The sequence below is a fragment of the Plecotus auritus genome, assembly GCF_963455305.1.
Source record: "Plecotus auritus genome assembly, chromosome: 7".
Lineage (NCBI taxonomy): Eukaryota > Metazoa > Chordata > Mammalia > Chiroptera > Vespertilionidae > Plecotus > Plecotus auritus.
This window is the reverse complement of record NC_137774.1, coordinates 30,203,082-30,215,491: the sequence shown is the minus strand read 5'-3', so window position 1 is coordinate 30,215,491 and position 12,410 is coordinate 30,203,082.

Genomic DNA, 12,410 nt, shown 5'->3' with positions numbered 1-12,410 from the left:
TCCCGAGTGAGGCTCCAGTCACTCTTCACAAGCCCACCCTGGGCAGTTCTGTGCCTATCAGGGTTCACACTCAGCTGGGACATACCTGTGTGGCTCGCCAGCAGGCATGGTCTGATTGGCTGGAACCTGTGCCATCGCTATCAGTAGGTATTTTGAATATTACCCCTGATATAAATATCAGGGTCAGTCAAGATTCTGGTGCCTGTAGCGAGCCATGCTAAGCCAGCCTGATCAGTTATAGAACTTCTTAGTAAAATGTATTTTGATATGGGTGTTCTAGTAAGCGATTGAGCCAGAATCCAAAGCCCTTCCTAACTGGCTTCTGCGGTGTTTCAAGTGATGAAAAGCATTTTTCAATTTGATGGGCTTCATCTGCATTTTATTAGTCTATTTCTGGGGGAAAAAAAATACCATTTGTACATCATTTTGCTTGCAGACTTGTCTTTATTATTCCTTCCCCACCTCGTGCGGTGGGTCCAGGATTTGATTTTCTCTCGACTCTTGGCACATTTCTCATCGTCTCTCAGAGCAATTTACTCTTCATGGCAGTCCATCTGTCTCTCCTGCCCTGCTTATGAATACTCTGCCTTCCCGACTCCCCTTATTTCCTTTTTAATATCATCCGCCTAGTCTTCCCTGACCTTTTCCAGCTCTTCAGCTGTCCCGTGGCTCCCCATCCGCGCTGTTTGATTGGTCGGAACTCTGCAGATGGCTCTGACAGCATTTCTCTCGTGACTTGACCCATCACACTCGTTTCACTGTCTCATTGACCTTTACTTGTAGTTTAGTGATTTGTGTTTTTCTCTTATTGAAATAGAAGAAAGAAAGAAAGAAAACTATAAACATTCAATGTGAGGCCATTGTCTGAATGTTACCATGTGAGAGTGGATCTGGGTGTGTGCGTATCTCCCCTGCTGGGGTTGGAGGGAGGGACTGTGTAGACTTGTGACCTTCAGGGCTACTGTGCCAACCCGGCATGGCCATGGGTGAACCTGAGAGGGGGCGGTGAAGTATTGAGAAAAGACAGACAAGAGAGGAAATCTGGGCATTAGGTAGGATGCTGCCCTCTCTGATGGAGAGACAGTGCCCCAGCCTGAAAGCCGAGTCTTTATTTTATAGCCAGATTCCACGAGGCAAAGTAAGGGCGTGGTCAAGATGTTTACAACGTTCTCGTGGGTTTCGAATCTACTCAATCACATGCACCTGATCAAGCTTTGTTTACTTGCTGCACCTCCCGCAGCCCATATCACTCAGCCACGTGGGACCACAGGTTTGGACCATAAGGTCAAGTTTACAACTATGGCCTTTGGCTATAATTGTGCTGGGACTTGGACGTGGCTTTGCCACGAGAGTATTGTGCCTTCTCATTAGTTTGAGGCTTGAACCTGTCCAAATGCTGTAGCCACTCTCTGCAGGCCACCTCTGCAGCTTTGATGGGTTGATGGTCATTGCTGATGAGCGTCACCTGTGGTGGGGTGGGGACGTATACTTAGAGGTTTACATCAGCAGGTCAGCAAACTTTTTCTATAAAGAATAACCTAGTAAAATTGTCAGCTTCTCAGGTCAGACAGTTTCTTTGGCAGCTGCTCACCTGTGCTGTTTTAGTGCAGAAGCAGCCAATGACAACACGTAAAGGAATAGGAAGGGCTGTGTTCCAATAAAACTTTATTGACAAAACACAGGCAGGAGGCCAGATTTTGCCTGAGGATCTTAGTGTGTTAACCTTTGTTTTATTTTGCCTTCTAGCTTTTTATCTTTCTTTGCTTATTTGTGCATGTGTTGTGTTTTTTTTTCAGAAATAAATTAGCCTCGTGAGGGAGAGAGTGGCAGGGAAATGGGAACTTGGTGCAAGAAGATATGTGCTGGGCATATTGCTTTTAAAATTGCTATTTTTCCACGTAATATATTATAAATACTCTTCTTGTCAGTCAATATTCATCTTAGCATCATTTGTAATACTGGAAACATCCTATTTTTATTGTTTATTTATTTATTTATTTTTACTTACAATTTTATTTGGTATTGGTTTCAGGTGTACAGCTTAGTTGTAGACAGTCAAATTCTTTGCATAGTGTTCCCCCAGATATTTCCAGTGTTCCAACTGGCACCATACTTAGTTATTGCAATATTATTGACTATATTTCCCAAGCTTTGCTTACATCCCTGCAACTATTTTGTAATTACCAATTTGTACTTCTTAATTCCTTCGCCTCTTTCACCCCCTCAACCTTCCTCCCCTCTGGTAACCACCACTTTGCTCTCTGTGTCTATGAGTCTGTTTAAATTTTTTAAAATCCCATTTTTAGGTACAGTACATTTTATATATGGAAAGTGTGGTCATGCTTTTTACTATAAAGACAATTATATGACATTTCATTACCCCATGAGCTGTGGACCCAACTTTGGTTGGAGGCAGGTGAGAATGGATAATGGGCAATTCAGAGCAATGGGTCAGAGTAGTGGGCTTCAGAATTAGGCCAAGCTTGGCATTATTTCTGAATCTGCCTCTTACAAGCCATTTGATTTTAGGAAATTCATTTAACTTCATTTACTCCTAGTTTCACCAGCAGTAAAATATGCATAATAACTTCAACTTCATAGTGTTGTTGTGAGGATTAAAGTATATGAAGTATGTAAAGGCCTCAGCACAGGGCCTGACACAGAACAGTTATACAGTCAAGAGTAGGCACCATAAGCATTCATTCATTAGTGCCATAACATTTACTGAATAGCTATAGAGTTTCAGTCGCTGAGACAAATGCTTAGGCAAAGAAATGACAATATGGACTCACCCTTACCCTCAGGAAGCTCACAGATAAGTGAAAACACAGCGACAGAACAAGGCGATAAATGCTGTAATATTGAGGAAGGCACAAGGGACCAAGGGGTTGGGGGGAGATGGCGCATAGGCTTTCTGGATGGCTGTGTCCCATGAAGGACACAATCATCATGTACTCTTTTTCCTAGGAAACAGAAGAGGCCAGTGCCAGCTTCACAAGTCCCTGTGTGCTTGCTCTGTGATTTAGAGCACGCATCCTCCATTCCTTAATTCCTTATCTGCTAGAGACATTGTTCAAGGCAAAGAGAGACTCAGCCTTATGATTCTGGGGCCAGCCCAAGCCAGCCAATGGGCCATGAACAGACCTGACAGAACATTATTCATTGGGTAGAAACTATTCTAATATGAAGAAACCTTTGGAGTTACATAAGCATTGCTATTTGCATCAAAGAGATTCCCTGGGATAAACTCCATTTCTAGTTGAAAAGGAGAGAGAAGCCATTGCTTTTGATTGACAACCAAAGATGAACTGACCCATCTGGTCCAGGAGGGATGTTGGGATAAGCCAAACAACAGAGCTGGAACATTATACCTGTGCAGCCACACCCTAAGGGAGATATGACCGTCTTCTAAAGAGTGAGGAACCTGGTACTATGCTCTATTTTGTATTAGAAGCATAGGGCCAGTCAGGACCGGGACTGTTCCCTTGGTGTCTGCACTTAGGAGGAGTGCAGGGATATTTACCTAGAGGTCAAGGACTGAGGGAGGAGGTTTCTTTGGACTGGGCCATCCTTAAACATATAGCACATGTGTCTTGTAGCTGATGTGGCAAACAGGTTTACTCTCGTAGGGCAATTTTGGTCTGTTCAGATTTGCTACCAGGAGCATTGCATCGATAGAGATTCAAGGGCCATGTGCAGGCTCAGTGGCATAGGAGTCCATGATTGGGCTCATTGAACATCTGCAAAGAGTATCTTTATTTATATTTGTTCACGTGCATATGTGTTTCTCCAGAACAAAATTTCGAATTGGAATTTCTGGGTTCAAGAATATGGTCATTTAGAATTACTCATTGCAGAAATACTCATTGCAGACACTCAAGTTGTTACCGGACGGCTTCTGCTTCTGCACCGGGGGCTGGGCCTGCCCCAGCACAAATGCTGGGGGCATTTTGGCAGTTTCTATTATAATTCTAAATGACCTTAACTCTCTACAGGGAGTAACCCAGGCAGGCCTTTCACATCAGATAAGGCACCTAGAAACCGCAACCAAGCAAGAGAATGCTGTGCACCGAGCTTTCTCTGTCCCTGTTCTGGAAAAAAGCAGTGTCTTGTAAAAAGTGGAGCTACAGCATCACCTTCCTAGTGAGGGCAGCACAGCTGTCAGCCCCCTGACTCGGGATGTCTGCTTCAGTCCCCGCACTTCCGAGTCCACCCCGACAGGGTTCACAGCCTTTATCCTGAGCCACTCACCTGACCCGCTCAAATGACTCTCCGACCTGTGCTCAGTTGTCTTGATTTCCTGGCTTCTGATGCTAGGGTTTATTTTCCGGCTCCTGGTCAATCTTGCACAATGTGCTGGGGAACAGAAGCAAGGCGGGGAGGGGCGGGAGGGTGCGGGGAGGTGGCCTGGAGAGATGCATGGGGGCGGGGTGCAGTGTATATAAACTTGCGTTCAACATTTTTTTTTCCTAGTGTGTACATCTGTGTTTGCAATTATATTTTTAGTTCCTTGGTGATGGAACCAATTTCTGTTCCTCAGAGTGAACAGCACGGTGAAGACGGTAAATTTTTATTGAATGAAAACAGTGAGCTAAGAGGAGAGAGCTAGTGTGGCCACAGAGAAATCACTTCACATATCTGGATATCACTTGGATAATCTTAAAAAATAAAGGTTGAATGACAAGTTGTCCAAAGCAGCAAAGTCTAAGGCAGGAGTCAGTAAACTTTTCCTGAAAGCACCCAGAGAGTAAAAATATTTTAGGCTTTGCAGGGCAGATGGTCTCCGTGGCGACTGTTCAACTTGGCCTTGTGGCAGCCTTAGCAGGCACAGAACAAGCCAGTGTGGCTGTGTTCCAGTAAAACTTTATTTACAAAAATTGGCAGCAGGCTGATCCTACCATAGAGGAAGGGGCTTAGATGTACACGGCCTTGACCCCCCAGCTTGGACGCCAACTGGTTGCCTTAGGCAAGTTAATTAATCTTCCCGATTGTGAGGTTGTTTAGCCATAAAACTCAGGATGATATTACTTACTTTGCAGGAACGGTGTTGTGAGAATTAGATGAATATATATCAAGCACTCCTCCTGGCATAGGCGGTAACTGCAGAGTTTATCATGCGGCTCTAATTTCCAAGGGGCCTCAGCGTCTAGGAGTTCTGCTGGTGTTTTTAGCTCAGGCTTTCCTGAGACACAAGCTCCTAGATGACATTTTCTCTGAGAAGCAATAAACAATTAGTGGATTTCTAACCGGAATTTTTGCCAGCAGAAAGATAAAGGGACGCTTTGGGGACAGTGTTCTAAGTGGGTTGGAGAATTTTACTTTCTCAAATGCCCATTCTGGGCCCCGGCCTCTGGCAGTTTCCAGGCTGGCCCTCTCCACCAACGCCCCCACCCCAGCCCCTCCCTGCCCTCAGCAGGCCCACTTCACCCCCTACATGTGTCACGCTGGCCCACACTTCTGCCTTAGGCGTTCCTTCCCCAGGCCTCCATCGGAGGTCCTCTGGTCTGGCTTTTTGAGATCAGGTAGGGCACTGACTGAGAGATCAGGTAGCATCATGTAATTCACAGCAAGAATGGGAAACTGAGCCAGGTCTTTGGGGACCTGGGAGTGATGAGGAACTGATGGTGGGATTGGGAGGCGATCGTGTAGGGCTTGAGCACCTCACTCTGAAGTCAAGTTGCCTGGGTACAAATCCTGGCTATCCACCATTCGCTGTGGGACCCTGAGCAAGCAAGTGTTGGTAGAGACTGTAATTGTCTTTATGACGCAAGACTGAGTGAAGATTAACAATGGCTATTTCTTCTATCTAAGAAGTGCGTAATTTTTGATTATGTGGGGTCTTGGGGGTTTAGTATTATAGTGTTACAGAAGACTGGAAAAAAAGCCAAGCCACGCTTAGAGAAAGGGAGTTACGTTTTATTATGCACAGGCCCAGAGAAAAATGTGTCTTTCAAATTCTGCCCCCCGCCCCCCACATGGGGGAAACCTTTTCTATTTACACTTTTTCTAGCTCTTTTGTTTCCCAAATTTGGAATGAGACTTCCGGGCCTTCTGGGAAAGAAGACCTACGTGCTGGGAAGGGGCTAAGAGACCATATCTCAAGGCCTGGCCTGGTGTCAGCACTGACAACTGTCTGGGGCACAGTCCATGGCCTCTCTGGAATGGGAGTAGTCTTATTTTCCTTATTATTTAAGCAAGCAAGCGTTTACAGAAGCCAAAATAGCAGGGGTTAAAATTTCAAACAGCAGTTTTTATATAAGATGGATGCTTCAATAGCAGCTAGCTTTAATTAACCTTACTCCTCCCAGTCACTGGCTAGATACCCCCTCATCTATATCTATTGATGATGTCCCACATGTGTGCCTCATTTGCCCTGAAATGGAGAAAAATATCTACTGGTATGTGGGAGGAGATGTCACTTCTCTTTTGGGGTTCCATTCTTAGGAAAAGATGAAAACAGCATTATTTTTTTAAAAATATATATTTTATTGATTTTTTACAGAGAGGAAGGGAGAGGGATAGAGAGTTAGAAACATCAATGAGAGAGAAACATCGATCAGCTGCCTCCTGCACACCCTCTACTGGGGATGTGCCTGCAACCAAGGTACATGCCCTTAACCGGAATCGAACCTGGGACCCTTCAGTCGGCAGGCCGACGCTCTATACACTGAGCCAAACCAGTTAGGGCGAAACAGCATTATTTATAGGTATTTTTTTATATGCTAGGCATTTTCACACATGTTAATTTCCTTAATCCTCTCAAAATCATGATAGTTAGATATTATTTAGTGTTCATTTTCCCTGTTTTACATAATAAGACAGTGCTGCTCAAAGAAGTGAAATCTGCACAGCTGGGGAGCCATCAATTTACTAATAATCCGAAGGAGAGAGGTGACCCACAGGTGCAACAACATAAGACTTTCCAAATGGCATATGAAGAAGAACAAGGTCACGTGAAGAAAGGCATGTCTGTTAATGCAGAGGTGACCCAGAGTGGAGGACTGAAAATTCAGAAAGCCTCACCACACTTTTCACCCTCAGCTTCATGTAGAACAGGTATTCTCAGTGAAAAAAAGGTTTTTAAGAGAGTAAAGATGATACATTGTCTTCTTTTAAAATGTTTAAAAAATTTTAATTACAGTTTACATTCAATATTATTTTGCATTAGTTTCAGGTGTACAGCATAGTGGTTATATAATCATATACTTTACAAAGTGTTCCCCGCTATTTCCAGTACCCCTCTGCCACCATACATATTATTGACTATATGTGAGAATTAGATGAATTCTCACTTTGTACTTTGTATCCCCATGACTATTTTGTAACTACCTATTTGTAGTTCTTAATCTCCACTCAGTCCCCTAAACCTCCTCCCATCTGGCAGCCATCAGTCTGTTCTCTGTATCTATGAGTCTGTATCAATTTTGTTTGTCATTTATTTTGTTTTCTAGATTCCATATGTCAGTGAAATCATACAGTATTTGTTTTTCTCTGACTCACTTACTTCACTTAGCATAATACTCTCTAGGTCCATCCATGCTGTTGCAAATGGTTAAGATTTCATTTTTTATGGCCAAGTCATATTCCTTTACATGTATGTACCACCACCTTTTTATCCACTTGTCTATTGATGGGCACTTGGGTTGCTTCCATATCTTGGCTATTGTATATAATGCATCAATGAACACAGGCGTGCTTATATGCTTTTGAGTCAGTGTTTTGGGAGACCCTGCTTTCTTAGATGAGAAGACTGAAGCTCATAGAGGTGAAGTGCCATGTCAGGTCATGTGGCCAGTAAGATGGAGTTTTGGGATGGCACCCATGCTCAAAGCCCACACTCTTTTTCTTCTACTGATAACTGAAGTTCCCTTAGAAAGTGGTCAATCTCTAGTCAGAACTTCTAGAATCATTCCTGCTCAATTTTTTAACTAACTCATGATGTAGCCATACACAGAAGTGTGTGTGTGTGTGTGTGTGTGTGGTACTAGTTATTTATTGAGGTTTCTGGTGCCCAGAGTCACCAGATTTCTCCTTTTTTCCATCAAATTCTACTATCATTTTACCTTTCTTAGTGTCATCAATTCTCCCCTAATGCTGGATTTTCTAGGAAACCTGGGTTGTGTCCAGTTGAGTGAAGGTTAAGCTGTCTGAGTTTTTGGAATTTGTCGTTTCTGCCGCTTTCTCCTTGTTAGTGCCCAGTTTCCTCTTGAAAAGATTTATTATCCGCTTTTCATCCTCTGCCTCAGCGTGGGCGTTGGAAGGATCCTTAGTTATTCCCACGCTTTCGGACGTCGCAGGAAGGAGTGGGTTCTCTCGGATGCCATGCTTCTTGGTATAATTGGTTTGCACCTTTGTCACACACACTCCTCTTTTGAATAATTCTGTAGCAAGAGTATAAAATGGTTTGAAAGTGTTTTCCCCTCCCAGATTTACCAGAAACAAAACAATTGCTCTGGGCTCCAATGACTTCTGTCCATATCTGATGGGAAAGAAAATTGGAAATGGCATGGCCCAGCTGCCTACTCCTAGTTCAAACTGCTCTCAGGCAGGGAGCCCTCGTACACAGTGCTGGTAAGAGAATAAGCTCACTTCTCTTTGGTGGGGAGCTTATTCTCCCACCAGCTGAAGGATGGAGACAAGCTGGGGGGAAAGTATTGCTGGATGTCTCCAGGAGTGATCTCGTCAGTCCCGGAGTAACCCTGGCGTGCGGAGGGACTCTGAAGCTTCAGGGACCGAAGGATGGAGTATAATAAGGTGTAGTGTTGAATAGTTGGAGTGACTTGGCTTTGAATCCTGGCTCCACCACTTACTTAAAGTAGGCTGTGGGGCAAGTTGCTCAAATGTTCTGAGCCTGTGTTTGGCTCACTGTGCTTGGGGACAATACATGTTTTTATCACAGAAGACTGTGGGAGGATCAGATAAAAGAATGCCAGTAAAGTGCATGGCAAGTATTCATGGGGAATGTAAGAAATTAAAAAAGTGTAGCTTTAGCTATTTAGTTAATAGGCTTGGTAATTAATGCATGTAAAAAGCTATTGTTCCAGGGACTGGAATGTGTGACTGGACCTGGGACTGGAATGTGTGACGGGACCTGCCCTGACTTCAGGAGACAGGCAAGCAATTTGACCTTTGTGCCCCAAGAGGACTGCAAGTGACTGCAAGTGCTCCAGAGAATCACCGGTCTGCAGATGAGGGGATGCTGGGAAAATCACCGAATGCAGCTTTTATCTGATTAACCATTTTCCCTGAATGCCAAACCCCTTACCTACTTTCTCCTGAATTCCAACCCTTGACCTATACTTTTCTCCCTATTAAAAAGGGTCAGCTCCACTCAAGCGGGTGCCTCTATCCCTAGCCTTGCCTATGCTGAGCTTTGGTTACTTATTATTATTTTCAGGTTGAAGTGAAATTCACATAACACAAAGTTAACCATTTCAAAGTGAACAGTTCCATGGCATTTAGTACATCTATAATGTTGTGCAATCACCACACTACCACCTCTCTCTAGTTCCAAAATATTAAAAAAAAAAAATCCTCACCTGAGGACATACTTAGAGAGAAGAGAGAGAGAGAGAGAGAGAGAGAGAGAGAGAGAGAGAGAGAGAGAGAGAGAGAGATTGAGAGAGATTGAGAGAGAGAGAGAGAGAGAAACATCGATGTCGATCGGTTGCCTTCTGTACTCTCCCTGACTGGGGATCAAACCCACAACCCAGGCATGTGCCCTGACTGGGAATTGAACGGGCAATCCTTTGGTGCACCGATGATACTCAACCAACTGAGCCACTCAGGCCAGGCCCCAAACCTTTTGATTACCCCAAAAGAAAAACCCATACCTGTTAAGCAGTTGCTCCCTCTTCCCCCAACTCCCAGCCCCTGGTAACCACAAATCTGTGTTCTGCCTCTATAGATTTTACTTATTCTAGACATTTCATATAAATGAAATCATATAATATATAGCCTTTTGTGGGCTACATATGTAGGCTCTTTCACTTAGCATAATGTTTTTGAGGTTCCTCTAGATGGTAGCATATGCCAGTATGTCATTCCTTTTCATGCATGCATAGTATTTCATTATTCCATTGTATGGATTTACCACATTTTATTTATCCATTTATCCATTGGTGGGCAATTAGACTGTATCCACCTTTGGGCTATTGTGAATAGTGCTGCTAGGAACACAGGCGTACATGTTTGAGTCTGTTTTCAATTCTTCTGGGTAAACACTGGCTATTTTAATTAATCTCTGCTGCGTGTTTCTTACTGGTATGGGTTGTGCAAGGTACCATGACAGAGAGACGAGGCATGAGGGCTCTGGTGCCAAGCTCTCTCCTCTGTCACTTACTAGTTGAGTGATGTTGGGCAAGGGGCTTGACCTCCCTGTACCTCTGTTTTCCCTTCTGTAAAATGGTGTCCATGACAACAGTTCCTACATTATAGGAGAACTAGAGGCCCAGTGCATGAAATTGGTGCATGGGTAGGGTCCCTAGACTTGGCTGGCAATCAGGGCCGATCAATAGGGGCCTTCCGGCTGCCGGCTGGGGCCTTCCTTCATTCCGCACCACCCCCTGGTGGTCAGTGCACATCAGAGTGAGCGATCAAATTCCCGGTCTCCCGGTCGAACTCCCAAGAGGACAATTTGCATATTAGGAATATATATTGTGATAATGAAATTGATTGGTCCCTGGAAGGCACAAACACTGCTTAGTGAACATCAGCAACCACCGTTACCCTCTTCCTCCTGGAAGCTCCTTTTCTATTTTTTTTTTTAAATTTTCAAAATTGATTTCAGAGAGGAAGGGAGAGGGAGAGAGAGATAGAAACATCACTGATGAGAGAGAATCACTGATTGGCTGCTTCCTGCACAACCCCAGCATGTGCCCTGACTGGGGATCAAACCATGACCTCCTGGTTCATAGGTCGACACCCAACCACTGAGCCATGCCGGCCTGGCTCCTCTGTTCTTTTTTTTTTTAAATAAATCTTTATTCAGATTATTACAATTATTTCTCCTTTTTCCCCCCATAGTTCCCCTCCACCCATTTCCCACCCCACCTTATGTCCTTACCTCCCCCCCACTGTCCTCATCCATAGGTGTATGATTTTTGTCCATTCTCTTCATGAACCCCCCATACCCCTTTCCCCCTGAGAATTATCAGTCCACTCCCTTTCTATGCCCCTGATTCTATTATATTCACCAGATTATTCTGTTCCTCAGGTTTTTAATTCACTTGATTTTTAGGTTCGCTTGTTGATAGATATGTATTTGTTGTTCATAATTTTTATCTTTACTTTTTTCTTCTTCCTCTTCTTTAAGAATACCTTTCAGCATTTCATATAATACTGGTTTGGTGGTGATGAACTCCTTCAGCTTTTTCTTATCTGTGAAGCTCTTTATCTGCCCTTCAATTCTGAATGATAGCTTTGCTGGGTAGAGTAATCTTGGTTGTAGGTTCTTGCTATTCATCACATTGAAAATTTCTTGCCACTCCCGTCTGGCCTGCATAGTTTCTGTTGAGAAATCAGCTGACAGTCGTATGGGCGCTCCCTTGTAGGTAATTAACTGTTTTTCTCTTGCTGCTTTTAATATTCTCTCTTTGTCTTTTGCTCTTGGCATTTTAATTATGATGTGTCTTGGTGTGGTCCTCTTTAGATTCCTTTTGTTTGGGGTTCTGTGGGCTTCCTGGACTTGTAAGTCTATTTCTTTCACCAGGTGGGGGAAGTTTTCGGTCATTATTTCTTCAAATAGGTTTTCAGTATCTTGCTCTCTCTCTTCTTCTGGCACCCCCATAATTCTGATGTTGGTACGCTTGAAGTTGTCCCAGAGTCTTCTTACATTATCTTCAACTTTTTGGATTTTTTTTTTTGCTTTTTGCTTTTTCGGTTGAGTGTTTTTTGCTTCTTTGTATTTCAATTCTTTGACTTGATTCTTGTGTTCCTCTATTCTGTTTCTGGGTCTCTGTATAATATTTTTTATTTCAGTCAGTGTATGTTTAATTTCTAGTTGGTCCTTTTTCATATCTTCGAGGGTCTCGTTATATTTATCGGCCTTTTCTAGGATATTCTTAAAAAGTCTTATAACCGTGGTTTTGAATTCTATATCCAGTCGTTTGTTTTCCTCCATTTCTTTCATTTGTGATCTGATTCTTTGACCCCGCATTTTCACTGATTCCCTGAGTTGGTAAGGTAGATATTTGTGCTAGGTTTCCAATATGGCCCAGTGGGTCTGCTTCCCCAGTTAACCTGAGGTGGACACTCTTGGTGCACCCCTTTGTGGACTGTGTGTACAGCCTTGTTGTAATTAAGTCTTTATTGTTGTTGGTATCACTGGGAAGAATTGACCTCCGGGCCAGTTGGCTGTAAGGATCAGCTGTGTCTATGCTGGGAGAAGTTCGGTGCTGGAGACAGCCTTA